General features: G+C 42.9%; 1 protein-coding gene across 1 annotated transcript in view; it reads right to left on the bottom strand.

Annotated features, from left to right (window-relative positions):
* FAM155A (family with sequence similarity 155 member A) overlaps window positions 1-19,285 on the bottom strand; it is a 1,105,155-nt gene that overhangs the window by 30,608 nt on the left and 1,055,262 nt on the right. The gene's annotated exons all lie outside the window — the stretch shown is intronic.

Here is a 19,285-nt window from a genome sequence, read left to right on the forward strand (position 1 = left end):
TTTTATTATCTAGGATTCTTGATCATGAGAATTTCCATTCATGTATTCATTCCAAAATATTTGAGAACACCATTCCAAAATATTTTTCTTAGGATCCTATGAAAAGTTTAGAACTTCATTTCTTCTTTTATAGGCTGAAAAATAATAGTTAGCTGATTATTTTCCCTCTTGTTATACATACTTTGAATAAAAAAAGAAAATGATTAAAAATTTAAAGCACTGAAAATTCAACAACTGATATTTGAAAGGGACAATTTACTGAAAGTGTTGGTTTAATTTCAGAATGTTTAATTTTATCAGCTGTAGTTTTTATTAGTGTCAGGAAAAGTTTAAGTTATGCAATTAATTCCAGAGCAGCAGTTCTAGCACCATAAAGCCATTATTTTAGCTTATTTGCAATGGCAGCAGGTACGGGCCAGGTTGCTAAGTGACAAACTGAAAACTTTATCACTAATCTGTCCTTTATGATTGCCCCTTTGTCACAGCTTTTACCTATTGTATAGTGAAGAAAAATATATTCCCTTATCAATTCAGTTTTAATTTCTTGCATACAGTTAGTATTTGTGAAAAATGATTAACAAGGCAGCCAACCAAGTGATGTGTTTGTTCATTCTTAGATAAACTTTTAAATTACAAATGTAATATCAAATTATTAAAAATTGTTGAATATGTGTAATATTGAATATTGACTATGTACTCTCATGCTTTCAGTGGTTTGATTGATCTAAACCCATATATTGACCCTCCAGGGTATGATAAAATGATGTATTATGGTTCTGCTTGTAATTTCTGGTGAAGCGTAGTCTGTTGGTTGGAAAAGGAAGCTTGGCTCTCATAAAGGGCATATTTTGACAAATCATTTACTTCCCTATGTCTCATTCTTGCTCATCTGTAACATGCACCATACCCTCAGTGTCTGACACATTTACACATTAAAAATATGAGCAATCCCAGGATAAAAGCTGCTATGTGAATCTTCTATAAATATCTATATAGGTTTTTGGACAGTGAAGTATGCAGTATAGACTACTGGGCAGTAAATAACATGTAATGCTGAATCTATGTTTAAGAAGGATTAGAGGTGAACAGTATTCAGAAGCTGGAGCAGCTACATTTAATCTGCACAGGGTGATTATATGTAATTTATGACCAACTTTAGTATCTGTTGTCAGGTCACATATGTCATTCTACAGTTCATATCCCTTCATCAATTTTTAGGCTTTCTCCATACAATTAAGTTGTTGTACCTTGCTTTTAAAATTTGTGTCTATCCCTTTCAAATTTCATTTCTTGTAATTTTTATCCAGACCCTCCCATTCCATCTCCTGTCTGGTGTTTGTTACATTTTCTCTCCTACCTGCTGTAAATTTGGGTTGGGAACATTGCCTTTTTATTTGGGGCTCTTGGCTCTGGTACTTTTGCCCTTCTTAGTCAACCAAAGTCCAGATTTGATGATCTTCAGATCTTGCTGCAGGTTCATCTATTCTGCCCGATTCCTCTGATGGCTGGTTTGAAGGGATATAGTCCTAAGGATAGGAATGAGTACTATGCACTGTCAGTCAGTGATTTCCTATTTTTGGTATGGATCTATCTAAAATTATATTACTTTTGCTTCTATACAGTCTAAACTGTTGAGAATGTCAATAGGTCTTTGATATATGTAAACAAAAAATCAAATATTGTTATACCTGATTATTATTCCTATCTCAAGGAATACCAATTGCCACGGAATTAATAGGGGAAACCTTTCAAATAGCCATACTTACCAAAACAGACTGTGGTCAGAGATAAACCCAGCCTAGAGGCCCATACACTAGCATGTTGAAACATACCAGTTTCTATAGCCAATGGTATATCAGAGCATAAAAATGGCTAATACCACATTTGGAAAAATCCCAGAGCAGGGCTTGTGTTTACACCTGTGGAACTTTCTAGTGAGCTGCTGGAACTACTGTGCCCTACTAGAGAAAAAGCCTCATCCAAAGTACTATTTATAGTTTCATAGCTTCACAGTTGGTAGGGTCAGAAGGGACCTGAGCAGATCATCAAGTCCAACCCCCTGCCATGGGCAGGAAGGGATGCTGGGATCAAACGACCCCAACTAGGTGATTTTCTAGCCTCTTTTTGAAGACCCCCAGGGTAGAAGCGAGCACCATTTCCCTTGGAGGTTGGTTCCAGATCCTAGCCGCTCTGACTGTGAAATAGTGCCTCCTGATATCTAGCCTGAATCTACTGTCCGTCAATTTATGGCTGTTGTTCCTCGTTACTCCCGGTAGTGCTCGAGGGAACAGGGACTCCCCCATAGCCTGCTGGTCCCCCTTAGCCAGTTTGTAGATGGCCACCAGATCCCCTCTCACCTTTCTCTTGTGGAGGCTGAACAGGTTCAGGTCCCTTAGCCTCTCTTCATAGGGCCTGCCCTGCTGCCCCCTGATCATGCAAGTGGCCCTCCTCTGGACCCTCTCCATGCTGTCCACATCCCTCCTGAAGTGTAGCGCTCAGAACTGGATGCAGTACTCCAACTGCAGCTTGACCAGTGTCGCACAGAGGGGGAGGATCACCTCCTTGGACCTCCTCGTGATGCATCTATGGATGCATGACAAGGTGCAGTTGGCCTTCCTGACCGCATCCCCACATTGGCGGCCCATGTTCATTTTGGAATCAATAGTGATTCCAAGATCCTTTTCTGCTTCTGTGCTGATGAGAAGGGAGTTCCCCAGCCTGTAGGTATGCTGCTGGTTCTTCCTCCCCAGGTGTACCACCTTGCACTTGTCAGTATTGAATCCTATCCTGTTCTCATCTGCCCACCCTTGTAACTTGTCTAGATCTAGTTGCAGCCTATTCCTCTCCTCCAGCATGCCCACTTCTCCCCACATCTTAGTGTCATCCGTGAATTTGAACAGGGTGCTTTTCCTTGTCCAAGTCACTGATGAAGGTGTTGAACAGTGTGGGCCTGAGGACCGAGCCCTGGGGGACCCCACTGCCCACATCCCTCCAGTCCGAAAATGACCCATCCACCACCACTCTCTGGGTGCGGCCCTCCAGCCAGATGGTGACCCATCTGACTGTGTAGGCATCGATGCCACAGTCACTTAATTTTTTAATGAGAATGGGGTGAGCTAGTTTTTGGGGAGCTAGCTTTAAATGTCTTTGTCAAGCTCTTGCAAGATATTATAGCTCTTCACAGATTGTAACACCTAAATCCAAGAGCTTTCCCTTAGAGTTACAATACCAAACCTCCAAATCTTCAAGGGAGTAATCTACTATTTGCCTTACAATCTCATAGCACTTGTTTTTAAGACCATCTTTCATTAAAACTCATCAGAAGCTACTTCCACAGAGGACTATATTCTGTAAATGGGATGCAAACAGAAGTCAACTGAGGAAGTAGCCACTGTAGATAATATTCTTTCAGTTATATTGAAACACACTTAAATGAAAGAAACAATTGAATGATTGATGACAGTTCCACTGAGTAAACATATTTGCTAGGTGTTTCTGTTACTTACCTAGTAATTTCAGTGTTTATTTAAACTAGCATTTAAGCGGTCATATTGTGGTTTAAAAGATCAGACTTCATTAAAATGAGTGGAGAGTGCTCCTAATACTTTTAGGACAATTATTTCAGTTGCTCTGTTTACAATGTCAGCAACAATACCTCAGATGATCTTATCAAGATTATTAATGCAAACAGAAAATCTAGCAATTAGGGATAGGTGAACCTGAAACAGATCTTCAAATAGATATACTTGATTTGAGCAATGTATTAGTATTGGGCCTAATCCAGAAAGATGATAAGCATTTTCAAGTTCCAGTGAACTCAATGTATAATTCAGGTGTTCAGTAGCTCTCAGAATTTGGGATATAGTTCAATTTCTGTTAAAGATAACAGGAAACTTTCCATTGATTTCAGTGGGTGTTTCATTGGTCTATTAGGACTACTTTCATATTTGAAGCTTATTTTTCATGAACTGCCTAGGCCAAATTTTGTTCTGCCTTGCAGGCACACAAGTGTGATTTTATTCTATGTTGCTCAAGTCTCTGTTGAAAAGAAAGTATGTGGGTCCTTTTCTCCATGTTGCTTTTTTGTGACAACCGTAAGAGCCAGATAATGGATAAAACTGGATGAAATATGGATTTTCAGGGTTTTGAACTGGATGGAATAGGATTGTACTCTTCTGCCTAAGTTCACTTAGGGTAGAAACATGTTGCTGAACAGAGGCAGATCAGCTATGGCAGGACATGACCCCCATCCCACTGCTTCCCCGCTCAATTCTGGGAGATTCCCTATTCTGACTGGTGCCCCATGAGGAAGCATGGGTCAGTGTGGGCCCTGCTGTGGAGCAGCACAGGGGCTCAGCCCAGCATGGGAACTGGAGAATCCCTGCCTTTACATGGGGAACTGCACTAACCAGTGCCTCTGCCTGAATTCCTGGCAAGGAGGTACAGGGTGATGGAGATTCCTGTGTTCCTGGGTCAGGACCCAGGTTGGTTTGTGCTTCAGGAAGAGGTATGGATCAGCATGGGTCCCCTCATGCCTCCACACTGGGACCTGCACTAAGTCCCACACTGACCCAGAGGCATGGGTCAGGACAAGTTCTGGCATGGAGGCATGGAGCTCCAGGAATTCCCTGGTCCCCGCACCACTTTGCACCTCCTTGCTGGAACCCATACTGACTCATGCTTCACACAGAGGCACAGGTCAGTGTGGATCCTGGCACGGAGCAGCATGGAGTGGTGTAGGAGCCAGGTAATCCCTGATGTCCTCTGCTTCCATGGGGGATCCTGTGCTGATCCATGACTCATGCAAAGGTACAGGTCAGCATGGGTCCTGGCACTGGGTGCTGCACAGGAGGTAAGTAATTCCTGGTCTTCTGTTCCTTCATACCAGAACCCATGCTTCATGCAGAGATACATGTCAGTGCAGATCCCTGTATGAAAGCAAGGGGCACTTGGGATTACCTGATTCTCACACACCTTTTCCTTTGGCCTCCCCACCTTGCTAGGAACCATCTCTCCACATGAGGTATATAGAGTGTGCAGGATTGGGCCCTTAAAGCCCCTGGAGCATGTGTCTAGCATGGCAAGAGAGTTCAGGTAGCTCTGAACTGCCAGTACTCTCCCAACACACAGCAAATAGATGTCAGCTGCAATAAAGAAGCAGACTTTATTAGTACTTTTTATCTCCCCATTGCTGTGGCATGACAAAAAGTAGGAACATTTTTTTCTCAGCATTTGTGGCTCCATAAAAAATGTTATGGAGGCACAAATACGATGTTAACCAATGTCTGTTTCTTTCCTTAGATGCATAATAGTTTGAATAGAATCTGGCTGCTTATATTGAATAAAAGGAAACAAAATTGCATGTGTTAAGGTTTGCTTGTAAAATTGTTGGTACTTTTGCTGCTAGAAATGGAAAAACAATAATTTATTTCAAACTCAGAAAGATTGTAGATTCTAAACATGATTAAAAAAAATGTAACTATTTAAATTACCCAGTAGGAAATACCTGTGGGAAGTGAAGGACTTAAATGCTGCCTTAGAGGTTGTTGACCCTAAGCCCTCTCTTATGAAGAATGAGGAAGACATCCTCTCCTTCCCATTACAGCTAATAGCCCAGTGGTTGGGGTAGTTTTCCTAACTCCCAACAGTATGTCCACCCAGGCCCCCAGCCCTAAATTCTTAAACTGGGCAGCACCTCATATCTATCTCACCTGCAGGTACTACATCACACATGCACGTACACATTAATCATAGGGGCTTGTTACATAGTAATTTTAGGTGGCTTCTTAGCCCCTGGATCGGCAGCACGTTAACACCTTTAAAATGGCTTAAAGCACTCATTATTCATCTTAAAGTTATGCCAGTTCAGGGCAGGGTTATCTCTAATCTACCTAATTTTGCTTTTGTTCTATTAAGGTATGGCCAATTCCCAAACCTATTCTTCAGCATCCCAGGATGCAGTGGGTGAAGGGGGATGCCAAGGCACAGTGGGGCTGGGCATGGCACCTCATTCCCCCTCCCCCCTCAAGGTCCACAGACACAGTGTAGCCCTGGAGCACCCAGAAGCTATGGTGCCTCCCACCATTGCCTGGATGGGCTCTCTGTACCCATTAGTGGTGGTGTTGGGGGCTGAGCTCTGGAGAAAAAAGGAATGAGCCCCTCTGCAACTCCCCACCCCAACCCCGTGCCAACTCTGGCTGGGCTGCCAGCCACCTGGGTGTCATCTGAACGTCAAGGGGCCTAATCATTTTTTCTCTGGAACTCAGGCAGCAAGTGGCTGGCTGGCTTTCCAGCCTAGCCAGTGGCAGCACGGAGGTGGGGGAGAAGGAAGGGAGCAAGGGCTCCAGAGGAAAAAAGGATCTCAGAGCTCAAACAATGAACTGGTCCAGCTAAACTACTTTAGCTTTGAGGATGTCAGTGGTGTTTAAATCATGGAGTGATGAACCTAAAATGATAGAAATGTACTGAAATATATTTGAAGATCTGGGACCAACCAACATGGAATTAATACTATGTGAAGAATATCTTTAGCTAAAGTATTAGAAACCTGTATTTTTGGATTTGAAATATAGGTGATTCTCCTAGTACAGTGATACTCAACCAGGCTGCTGTGGTGTGGGTATCATACAATATTAGGTGTGCAAATACATACACATGATTGATGAAATAAACCCAGACATTTCAAATAGAAATCTATAGTGTCAAAAGCCTTCTGATCTGTTGCGGTCTTTCTGAGTTCTTTGCAACAGAATTACTCTATTATCTTTCCATAGTCAAAAAATGAGTGAAAGCTAAAAGCTGGAATTTTCCAAGGGGTGCCTTGAGTCTGCTATTGGGTATCTTGAGTTTAAAAAGGTTGGATTTATTTTAACTTCTGCTTGGTTTATTTTATCTTCCAACCATGTAGTCTGGTTTTCAGATTGTTATGTATTTCTTGATTTTATGAATTCCTAAACCTTTAGAGATCACAGTATTCGGTATTTAGTTTTGTCTTGAAGAAGGCACATGGTAACAATTTGTAGCCCAGGTGTACTTGGGTAAGTACTCCTCTTCTCCAATGTAAGGGAATTGTTACCGGGCAGGTGTGCTGGGGGGGATGGGGGGAGACTGCAGGCCACTCACAGTTTCTCTCCATTCCTATGGAACCAGGCTAGGACAGTCAGGGGACTTAACTATACACAATTTTATTTACATTAGCTTATCACAAGGAAAAGAAACATGGATATAAACACACACACACACACACACACACACACAGATATTTATATATATGATATGCAGGTAAATAACATAAACAGTAACCTCTGGATAAATGCTATATAACCTTATGCCAGGGCTCCAGATACAGGTAAGTCACAGGCAAGTAGTAACAGAAGGTTCTAACCAGCGTCTACAGTACGGAGATCATATAATAACAAACACTATGGCAATGAACCACAAACCAAGGCACTCGAAACAACACAATATGAGGCGCTGTATACACAATATAAGGCACACAGACACAATTTAGTACCTCATGCTTAGGGGGTGGAGCACCCCAGAGCCCCCTAGATATGCAGGCCCCAACAACACTTTTGAGAGGAGAAAGGATCCCTAGAGCTCCCAGCCCTTGGGGGCCCTAGTCAGGATGCTTACCAAAATAGCCCACCCAGAAGGCCTGCCTGGGGTGTTCCCTCCCCTTTGGGAACCCCTTTTCCCTGGTAATTCATGACTCCAGGGCGACATGGGTGGTCAGCGTCCCCTCAGCCAAGCTGCTTCCCTGAGAACCATCACATGCTCCCAGAGGTTCTGCCTTCTGCTCAGGCTGGGGGGCCTGGGCCACCTTGCATTGTCCCAGGGCATCAGTCTGGTTTGGACCCACCATGCAGCTAAGCCTGGACCAAGCCCTGGGTGGAGACCTGAGTCATCTCAAGTGGCTCCCAGGGCCCCAGTCCCTTGGGGACCTGCCATGCAGCATCTCCTGCACCAAGTTCCCAGCCTTGTGCCAGGGTTAGAGACCCAAGCCACTTCAAGTGGCTACCAGGGTCTCCGTCCCACTGGGACCCTCCATGTAGTGCTGCCTGCACTGAATGGGGGTTGGAGACCCCGAGCTGCCTTGTGCAGTTCCCAGGGTCTTGCTGTCATGCACTGCTCATGCACTGAATGGAGGTTGCAGCTGTCTGCTGCTCTCATCCCACCGAGGGGTCTTCAGGCTCCTCAGGGCAATGGCATAGGCCCCTGCTGGCCAGCTCTAGCCAGCTCTTCTCTTGCCCTGTCCTCTTCTTCATCTCTTGATGCCAATGACACTCCCCTTGTGCTGGGCACACTGTTCTTCTATCCCTTCTGGAGCCTCCACCCCCATATTAGAAACAGACCAATCAGGAAGACGAGGGGTGCAATCCTCAACCAGGGTCATCTCTTTGCCTTGCCCCAACAAGGTAGGGGCAACGCAAGCTCTTCCCTTGGCATCTCCTGATTGGTGGGAATTGCCCCGCCAATCACATTGAAGCTCTACAAGCCCAGGATACTAGACTGTCATCAGCAAGCCTGCCACAAATTTATAAGTGCACCTATGTGGCATAATTGAGTGCTGTGCTGAGGTATCTAAGGTGGCTTGGGGGAACTAGGAAAGGTGTTTGAAATATTGTAAGTATGTTAATGTGGTACACTGCCTTGACTAATATAGTCTCCTTCTCATTGGGGCTAATATAAACTAGTTGGGTTACTGTGATAATGCAGCTTCTAATATCCCCGTATAGCATTATTTTGTGACATGCCCTCCATACAAACTATCAATAACAAACTATCAATAATAAAATATGTTGAACGGCATGCTGGATATGCAAATCAACATGGCACAGGGTGACCAGTGGAGTCCCCCAGGACTTAGTACTTGGGTCGGTACGCTTTCACATCTTCATCAACGGTCTGGACTCAGGAGTCAGATCAGATATGAACTGGCCAAATTCATGGATGATACCAAAATATAGGGGAGGGTGGTCATACTGCAGGACAGGCTGGGGATACAGGACGACTTGGACACACTCTCAAGGTGGGCCAACCAAAACCTGATGGTCTTCAGTGTACAGAATTGTAAGGTGCTGTACCTTGGTAGGAAGAACCCTCAACATGCTTACAGAATTGGCAGTACTACGCTCGCTAGCACCACACCTGAAAGGGACTTGGGGGTCTTGATTGACCACAGGATGAATATGAGCCACCAATGCAATGCTGTGGCTGGCAAAGCAAACCAAACTCTGGCATGCATCCATCGATGCATCACAAGCAAAACCAGAAAAGTCATCCTCCTGCTTTACTCGGCCCTGGTGAGACTGGAGCTGGAGTATTGCATCCAGTATTGCCCCCCCCCCACTTCAGGAAGGATGTGGAGAAGCTTGAGAGAGTCCAGAGGAGAGCCACTCATATGATCCAAGGCCCAGAGGGAAGGCTGTACAAGGAGAGGCTGAGGAACTTGGGACTCTTCAGTCTGGAGAAGAGAAGGTTCAGGGGGAACTTGATGGCAGCCTACAACTACATAAGGGGGGGTACATCAGGACCTGGGAGAACAGCTGTTCACCAGAGCTCCCCAAGGGATAATAAGGTCTAACAGCCATAAACTCCAGGAAGGGCGATTTAGACTAGACATAAGAAAAAAGTTTTTTATGGTCCAGGGTCTGGAACAAACTCCCCCCAGAAGTGGTGCAAGCACCAACTCTGGACTCTTTCAAAAAAACAGGTGGATATATTTCTTGTGGGGTCACTTGATCCCAGCTGACTTCCTGCCCTTTGGGCAGGGGAGCTGGACCCGATGATCTCATGAGGTCCCTTCCAGCCCCTAATGTCTATGAAATCTATGAAATCTATGTAACTATATATTGATAGATATCTGTTTGCCCTTTTTGGTGTGGTGGGAGCCTTTTGGGGCTAAGCCAACAATTCATATACATGCTAAATGCTTCTTTAACTGTTATTTTACATAACAAAATCACTTAAAAATATTAGTTACACTTAATTGTTAATATTATCCCATACAGTTTTTGTGAGTGTACCATTTGGAATGCATTTGTGGGATGAATACTATATGTGGGTAAAATTGTGTTATGTAACCATTAAACTGCTATAGCAAATGCACAGATTCATACATGTTTTGTACAGTAAATGCTGCAACAATTTTATTCACTGATAGTTCTAGGATAAATTATTTATTATCATCATTTTAGGGACAATTTTCTCTCCTCTCTCTGCCTGTCCCCTATGCTTCCCAGTACACCAGCCTGCTTTTTTCATTTTCTAATTCAAAATCCCTTCTGAATTGTTTATATTGCTTTTTATGTTGAATTGATTCTTAGAAATCTGTGGAAAAATAAAAGGGAAGCTTCCTGGCAAAAAAGTACATTAAGTGCATTACCTTTTATTCTAGAATTTCCTATTATTTTTATTTTCATCATTGTTTCCGAGTTGTTATCATAGAGTAATTTCAAAACTCAGCAAAAAAGTGAATGCATCTGGAATATGAATTATTCAAGTATACTCTATCACTGTAGTTTAGACCTATGACTTCCTCCCTGAGTGGCTGACTAATTTAACTATATAAAATCCTCAGGCACCCAAGTTTTTGATGGTGAGCACCCATACAACTACCAAGGACCTAACAGCACTGAGCTGCTTGTTGCTCAAACACTAGCAGGATTTTCAAACAGGGCATTCCCCAGCCTTCCTTACCTGCAAACTATAGCCCTAAAAAGGCAGAAACCAGCAAAGTGGGATGTTCTGGGGCTGTCTGGGTGTCAGTGTGCCTAGAAGGTTCCACGTTGAATGAATGTGGATCAGGGGTTTGAATCAGACTCTTCGGCAGCAGTACCTAACCAATGGCCTATACAATCAGTCTTTCATTTCTTCTTGCCCAATGCATATTTAACTATTTAGAGAGAGCCATCCACCTCAGAAAAGTTAAAACTAGTGCCTTCAGGACACTCCCCTATTTGTTCAAATCAGGCAGTGGAGAAATTTGTACCTATGTTGACCACGGGTATTACTGCATTGGACTGCAGTACCACTGTCCCCCTTTCCTTGTGTTTCGTGTTACAGAAGTGCTGCCTTACCTGTCTAACTCCATGATTGTGAATCCCAAGCTGAGGGAGCCAAAAGGACAAGGATTAAGCTCCTCAACCAGAATGTTCAAGAGCTTAATGACTACAGCACCACTATAGAAAGTGGGAGCCAGGTTCAAGATGCTGTTACAAATCAGATTTGGGGATTCAAAAGCTGGTCTGCTACAGGCAGATGGATGTCCTAAACACTGGGCTGTTGGGTAAAATAAGTATAGAAAGTGATGCCTTTTGCTCTCCGGTTTGTTTGTTTTGGGGACAAAAGTGCCCTAGCTGGCTTAAGCTCAGGATCCCAAGTGGGGATCAGTAGGTCCCTGCAGTCTGGAGTTAGGCACTTAAATCCCACCCACTTTTTCTGAAGCCAGAATCAGTCCACATAAATAAAGTTGGCATTGCAAAATACAGCAGTGATTGTAAACTGTTTTCTGCCCCTCCATACATGTAAGTAGCTGGTAATATAACTTAGCAAATAAAATCAGAAGGCATAGGAACAAGGCCCTTCTTTTTGAATAATTGCCTCTTTCTTCTGTCATTCCCCACTATCCTTTTGGGTTGTTTGTGGCCTGTTCTTACTCAACAGTCCAACAGCCCACTGCTACAATGGCAGATTTACTTTCACTTATTTCTAAAAACAGCATCACACTCTGGATCTCCCTCTCTTCTTTCTGTTCCCTGCTTCCTTATCTCTTCTCCTCTGCAGCTAGCCACAAAAATGGTAATGTGATAATAAAAACCCCCAAAATGTATCAAAGGGGGGAGAGAATCCTAAAGATTTCACACTGAGCCTAGGTCTCAGGTGCAAAATTGTAGCTTCTCCAAAATATGATGTACCATCTAAGGGTTCCATTCAATAAAACATGTGCCTTGACTTGTGTTACATGGAAACTGAGGTAAGGCTGTGGAAGGTATAGAAAATCCATTTTTATAGTTTCCATCTCAAGAAGCCCGACATCTTTTTTAAAATAATTGGCCTTTAACAAGGCAAGCATATAAAAACTACCCTGAATGGTGTAAGGATGTGTAACTAGCTAGGGATTCTAGAGTAACCTGGAGAAAAAAACTTCAGTGATTTGTACATGAAACCAAACACTGTGAAATAAAGCCACCATTTATATAATATTTATTTTATGTGTATTTTATGACTCCGACATCAAATACAGCTTGGGAACATCTTAGTTTTGAATTATAGCTTTTCTTTTTTCTGTTGGTTGAGATTTTGCTTACATTATTACAGATGCGTGTGCCTCTGTGAGTTGCAATATTATATATAGACACACTTTTTATATATATGTGAGAGCATGTACAGATACAAGTAAGTTGCACATTTCTGACTGTTCTGGTTGACATCAATACCTTTGAACAAAAATAGTTCCTGATCAACACAACATTCTTTGTGTGTGGTTTAATTTGGTGAGAGGCAAGAATTTCTTAAGTTGATATCTTTTATGCAACCAACTATGCAGTTGTTATGGACAGTACCAGAATTCAGGTAATCAAGGCTTGGATAATCAGGATTTGTCTGTATCAGTGGTTTTCAACCTTTTTTAGACTCAAAGCACCCTTTGTAAAATGCCAGTTCTTAGCTTTCACACACTATTTGATTACAGAAAAATAATAGAGCAATTCTTCTGTTGCAAAGAACTCAGAAAGATCACAACAGGTTAGAATGCTTTTGATGCTCTGGGTTCCTATTTGAAATATTTGGGTTTATCTTGTAAATCATGAGTAGGTATTTGCATATCTTATAACGCTAATATTGAGATGCATTCTGTGGCACACTTAAAAAGGATCTCATGGCATTTTAGCTGAGAATCACCGGTGTGTGTGTGCATGTATACATATAGGTGAATATTCATGCTATCACTTTAAAATCTAAACTATTAAATGTTATACATTGCTCATTGAATAAAAATACAAAGTTAAAAGCAATTCATCTGTAGGTGAAAAGCCAATGAAAAATTAACCATACCAAAAGTTTAATTTAAATTTAGTTCCTGTAATACCACTGATGCACCTGTTGTTCATAAAAGCAGACAGCATATACTTGCATATCATTTTGTATTTTATCATACTATCAATATTAGCACACTGAAAAAGCTCTTCACTCAGTAAAGTTAAAGAAAAATTGTTATTATGGTGACATTTTCATGATTAATCAAAAATGACATTGACACAGTATTTTTGATCTAGAATCTCAAAACTCGGTATCCATAAACTTGCAAAGTTATTTACCTTCACAGAGTTTTATTGAAGTCAGTAGGATCCTGTACTGGTCAGAGGCTATATCTTGTAAAGCCCTAAACCCTAAATGATAAAATGATGGCCTTGAATGTACAAGTTCTTACCAGATGGGGCTACGTTTATTGTAAATGTAACCTATCGCTGAGTGGGGTGGTAGCGGGGGGCTTATGGGTCCACAGGGCAGTGCCCCTGGCAGGTCTGCAGGGAAAAAGTCTGAGGTGGCAGGGAGTGGAGGCAGCCAGGGGGCTAAAAATATCCCCAAACTGGGTTGGGAGGGGTAGGAATAGCACAGCCATGGAACTGGGGTTTGTGCCATGGGGCTATGCTGTGAACATGTGCAGGCATTCATTAAACTGGGTTGACCCATTTTAAATCAGGTTAACCCAGGGCAGTCTAAAATAAATTTACCTCCTCAGGTGAACTTACTTAGCTTGGGTAAGCCCCTTTTGGGGCAATTTAAGCCCTGTGAATGCCTGTACATCTAAGCATTTAGACTGATCTAACCTGAATTAGGTCTATCTAAATCTAATGCCTGTGTGGCTAGGACATGAAATGTAACCCTTAGTGGCTAGGACACTAACCTGAGACAGGTAATATCTGATGTCCACTCATTTATCCAAGGCCATTTATAGGCAGTCTGCAAAACTGGGTGAGTGCTCTCACTCTGCAGTTCTCACTGGCTACAGTCATGCTTACTCTTGTTTTAGTCTGTTTTACCCTTCCGTTTGACCAGTGTTTCTGAATGTATTTATTTATTTATGTTTGTACACTGGCTGGCTTCAATGTGAAGAAAGACAGTTTTTTTGTTTTGTTCTTATTTTTTCCCCCGGACCAAAACTGCCAATAGTCTTGCTGTTAGGGCACGGCCCTAAGTGGCAGAAGATGCGAGTCTGAAACCAGCCAGGTGGAGAAAGAAAGTTGGTATGTTTCTCCCATATTTAAGATACATGATGCTATTACAAAAAAGTGGTAGAAACAACACTATTTCCACCTTCATCTGTCTTTTCAATTACAGTGGAGATGACTCTTCCATTTTTGAAGGAAAGATCATAGGCATCAACCTTCAGCAGACAGTTCCTAGCTATGGATCTTGGAGTGGATCCAAAACAGGAGGGATATGCCTGGCTGTATAATGTGCCCAAGTTCCAATGAGGTGTGAAGTTTAAGACACATCCCTTCTCTCAATATTTTTTCTTGGCTAGCTCTAGGCAGCTCCCCATTTAACTTTAGGTGTTATCTTTAGGCTGTTCCCTATTCAATGGGTGCATTTACATGAGATGCTATTGCACAGCAGTTACTGCACATTTATTTAGTGGTTCTATTTAATAATGTACATTTATTAAGCTACTGAACAGTACTGCTAGTGAACGCCGTTAAAGTGACACTACTGCATGTGTACGAAGTGGGCTGTATTCAATTCGGATTTGGATTCGGCCCAAAATGGGGAACAGTGATTCAATTTGTTGATTCAGATCACTGTCCTGATTCAATTCAGCTGAATCCAAATCTGAATATTCAATGCTGATTTGGAGAATCAGCAATTTGGACATAGACACAGCTTTAAAACTTTTTTCTACATACCTCGAGGTACCAGGCATGGCTCATGAATGCTGAGATGGTGGGGCGGATGGAGCTTCCCATGGGAGCCTGGGGGGAGGGAGGGGTCCCTAGCACGCTTGGTGAAGGACCCAGAAATGGACTGGAAGTAGTTCCAGTCCACTTCCGTGTCTGCCACCAAGCACCTAGGGGGCCCCTTGCCACCACCCGGATCAGCAATCGGCCGCAGGGGGACCCCAGGTGCCCCCAGGAGGCACCAGTTGCCGAGCTGGGTGTAGACATGGAAGTGCACCAAAAGTGCTCCTGCTTCACTTCTGGATTTGCCACTGAGTGTGCTGGGGATCCCCCTGCTTTCCTGTGGGATGCTCCATCCGCCCCACCATCTCAGCATTCATGAGCCACCTGGTACCTTGAGGTATGTAGAAAAAACATTTAAAGCTGTGTCTATGGCTGAATCATCAAATCTCTCCACATTGATACAGAGGGTTCCTATTTGATTCGGAGAGATTAAAGGGTTTCCTGATTCGATTTGGATTTGGAGATTCGGCTGCTGAATCAGGCTGAATCTCTACCAAATTGAATCAGTGACTGAAGCTTCACACAACCCTACTGTGCAGTAGCCTAATACTACTGTGCAGTAGTGTCTTGGCTCAGTTTTTGCCACGTGACACTACTCTGCAGTAGTATTAAGCTACTGTACAGTCAGCATCTCATGTAGATGTGCCCAATGTGCAAGTCTTTTGGAGCCCACAAAAATTCTTCTTTAATGGCATGAAAGTTTTTACTGATGGTTTATATACATTTACTATACAGGAAAGAGGGAGATAGTGTTTGTGGCTGAGTGAGATAACTACACTAACTAAGAGAACTGTTTCTTGCCTAGACCCATATTCCAGTGAGGTATGGAGTGCCCCCACTGCTCTCTACCCACTGAACAGTAAATATGAGATGCAGTGGCCCAGCTTGCAAAGGATGGCTGGGGTAGGCCCAAGGAAATATTTAATTTTCTGCTCTGGTGGTTACAACACTGTGTTAAGAATCCACTAAGATGTGGGTTCAAACTCCCTTTATGTGTGTAGGGCATGGAAACCTGGGTCTAATGTGGACTGAGAAAGTGCTTTAACAACTCAGATTTCTGAGGCAAAATATGGGAAGTTCCTCTGTCTCATTTCTGCTAGGCCAGAATCGGGGGACTTAAGTTCAGGTTCACAAGTAAGGAGATGCATATATTCTCAGCCAGAGGGCAGACTATTGTATACGTTCAGTAGCCACATAGACACGTTTAAGTCCACACTGTATGGGGAGCAGGGTGGCAAACTCGGTGTAAGTGCCCAAAATGGCAGTTGAACAGCTGGAAAATTGTCATTTGGGTGCATAAAATGATATAGGATTCTCCCCTCAATGTTCATTATTGTTGCTTCTGCTCTTAAATATCTATCAAGAGATATCAGTCACATTGGCTGGTTTATCTCTGAAAAGAAACAGCTGGAAAGTGAGTAGCTCTTCTCCACAGTGAGTGCAAGGGAGCAAGGTGATTTTGCAAATCTTCATAAATAGATTCCTAGATGTTAGGGTCAGAAGGGACCTCAATAGATCATCGAGTCCGACCCCCTGCATAGCAGGACAGAGTGCGGGGTTCAAATCTGGGACATCATCTTGGCTAATCATAGAACTGGTCTTTCTGTTGGCTGATATAACACCAGAAGAGCAGTGACTCAGTAGCAGTATTTTAGTCATATAACTAGCATTTACTCAATCAGATTGCAGAGGCAAAGACTATATTATATATAGAAACACCCTTCCTGTCTGTCTGTCTGTCTTTCTCACACACAAAAATACTACACCAAATGGCTGATATAACCTGCCTACTGGCAAAACACATTCTGGATGTAGACTGAATCATTTGAATCACATTGCATAAGATGTATCAGCAGAGCAGAACTGAAAAGCCCCAGTGTGTACAATCAGTTTTATTCTCTGCTGCATCAATTCTTTATTACTTTTTAGATATGAATGCGGTGGTTGCTTTTTTCCTTCTTTCCTACCTGTTCTTCCACACTGTTCATGTTACAGCACTACTTATTAGCTGTATATCCAAAGTTTGTGAATAAATGCCAAGGTGTTTTCCAAAGAAATACCTGTTTTTTCCCTCTATTTTTGACCAATACTGGGCTTTACTGGCTGTGTTATCAATTTACCATCAGAACTGGATCCATAATCATTTTTAGTTGGAATTATTGTGTAGCTGTGGAGTGGTTAGAGGAAAAGAATCATTGAAAATGCTTCCCCAAAAGTGCAGATTTTCTGAACCAACACACTGGTTAATTGCTGGAAACTGAATGTACTGCATACTGATTCAAATGGAATCTGAATCTTATATAATGTACACTGCTGTATAATATCAAATACTGATTGCACAGTGTTAGTTTTAGACATGCATTGTTCACTGCTATTATTTAACATTTGGGAAAAGTATGATGAGATAATTGCTGAGATAAAATTCTGAAAATATTGGCTTTAGGAAGGCCTTTGACTTGGTGTCACATGAGGCTTACAAGGTAAAACTAGGGGACTATGGACTCAACAATTCAACATTCAAATTGGTGGGAAACTGGTTGCAGGGTGAGATCCAGAGAGTAGTAATACAGGGATCTGTGTTGACCTGGCGCAAGGTAGCCAGTCAGGTCCCCCAGGGTTCGGTACTTGGACTGGTGCTTTTCAAAATCCTCATCAATGATCTGGATGTGGGCATGTGAAAAGCACACTGGCAAAGTTTGCTGATGACACTAAGCTCTGGGGACATGAGGCCATGCATCACAGTAGGCTGATGATCCAGGTGGACCTAGACAGATTAGTTAGATGCACGGACCAGAACCAGATGCTGTTGAACGTTGAGAAGTGTAAAGTGCTCCATGTGGGGAGGAAAAATCCATAACAGATTTACAGGCTCAGTGGTGCTACATTAGCTAGCACCATGTCCAAAAGGGAACTGAGAGTCATAATTGACCATAAAATGAATATGATCCATCAGTGAGATATTACAGTTAGCAGAGCAAACAATATGCTAGCATGCATCAACAGATGCATCTTAGGCAAAACTAAGGAAGTTATTCTCCCACTCTACTCAGGATTGGTGAGGCCGCAGCTAGAGTACTGCATTCAGTTCCGGGCGCCACACTTTAAGAAGGATGTGGAGAGGCTTGAGAGAGTCCAGAGAAGAGCCACTCATATAATTAGAAGCCTGAAGAGCAAGCCGTACAAGGAAAGGCTGACAGATATGGGACTGTTCAGCCTAGAAAAGAGAAGACTTTGGGGAGATTTGGTGGCAGCTTACAAATATATCAGGGGCAGTGTTGACATATAGGGTGTTCATGGGGGGTGCATGTGCACCCCCTGGGAGTGTACCCCCTGACAGCCAGTGCTCCCCACTTAGGCGACAGGCAGGGGAGGGGGGCAGGCGGGAGCACCAGCACCGCCCCCCCCACCCCGCGAGCACTGGCCAAGGAATGGGAGCACCAGGAGAAGCACCGCTGACACTTCTGGGAGCACCGCTAGTGCTTCCTGGTCAGAAACCCCTCTCGGTCAGTGACTGACTGATGGGGGGCACGTGTCCCCCCCACCTTAGGAGTCATGATCAGGGGTGAGCATCAGGGGCTATTCACCAAAGCACCCCAGGGAAAACGCAGGAGCAATGGTCATAAACTCCTAAAATAAGGTTTTAGACTGGATATAAGGAAAAACTTCTTCATGGTTGATGTGACCAGGCCCTGGAATAGACTCCCAGTGGAAGTAGTGCAGGCACATGCCCTGGAGATCTTCAGAAGGAGACTGGATGCACACCTTGCTGGGGTTATTTGACCCTAGCAGTCTTTCCTGCCCAGAGCAAGGGGGGCTGAACCCATTGAGCTTGTGAGGTTCCTTTCAGCCCTAAACTTCTGTGAATCTGTGTTCAAAATGGGGGGAAAATCTCATCTTCTAATTGAGTAAATATAGTATTTAGGGTTTGATTCAACAACCATTATTGAAATTGAGCAGCACCTGAATTTGTGACTAGTCCTATCAGTTCACTGAAACTCCTTGTGGAACAAGTAAGCAGAAAACACTGGAAACAGGAAGCATATTTTAAAAAATCCTTTGTTATTGCAACATAGTGCGACTTCTGCATTCATTGCTCTTCATGTTTATTATGGTCCCAGTTCAGGGAGTGACTTCAGCACTATTCATTGAGTTAAATTAGATACTTGCTTGAGTACCTTGGCTTAAGATTCTGGCTTGCTGAACTGTTGCATATACATTATTTTGTTATCTTGCTTAATTACTAGTGTTTTTCCTCCTAGAGTTTCCATCTAAAACTTAATTTAAACTGTCTCTTAAACGCCTATTTCATCTTATTTGTCTTT

The sequence above is a fragment of the Gavialis gangeticus genome, unplaced genomic scaffold (assembly GCF_001723915.1).
Source record: "Gavialis gangeticus isolate Ggan-Ray unplaced genomic scaffold, GavGan_comp1, whole genome shotgun sequence".
Taxonomy (NCBI): Eukaryota; Metazoa; Chordata; order Crocodylia; family Gavialidae; genus Gavialis; species Gavialis gangeticus.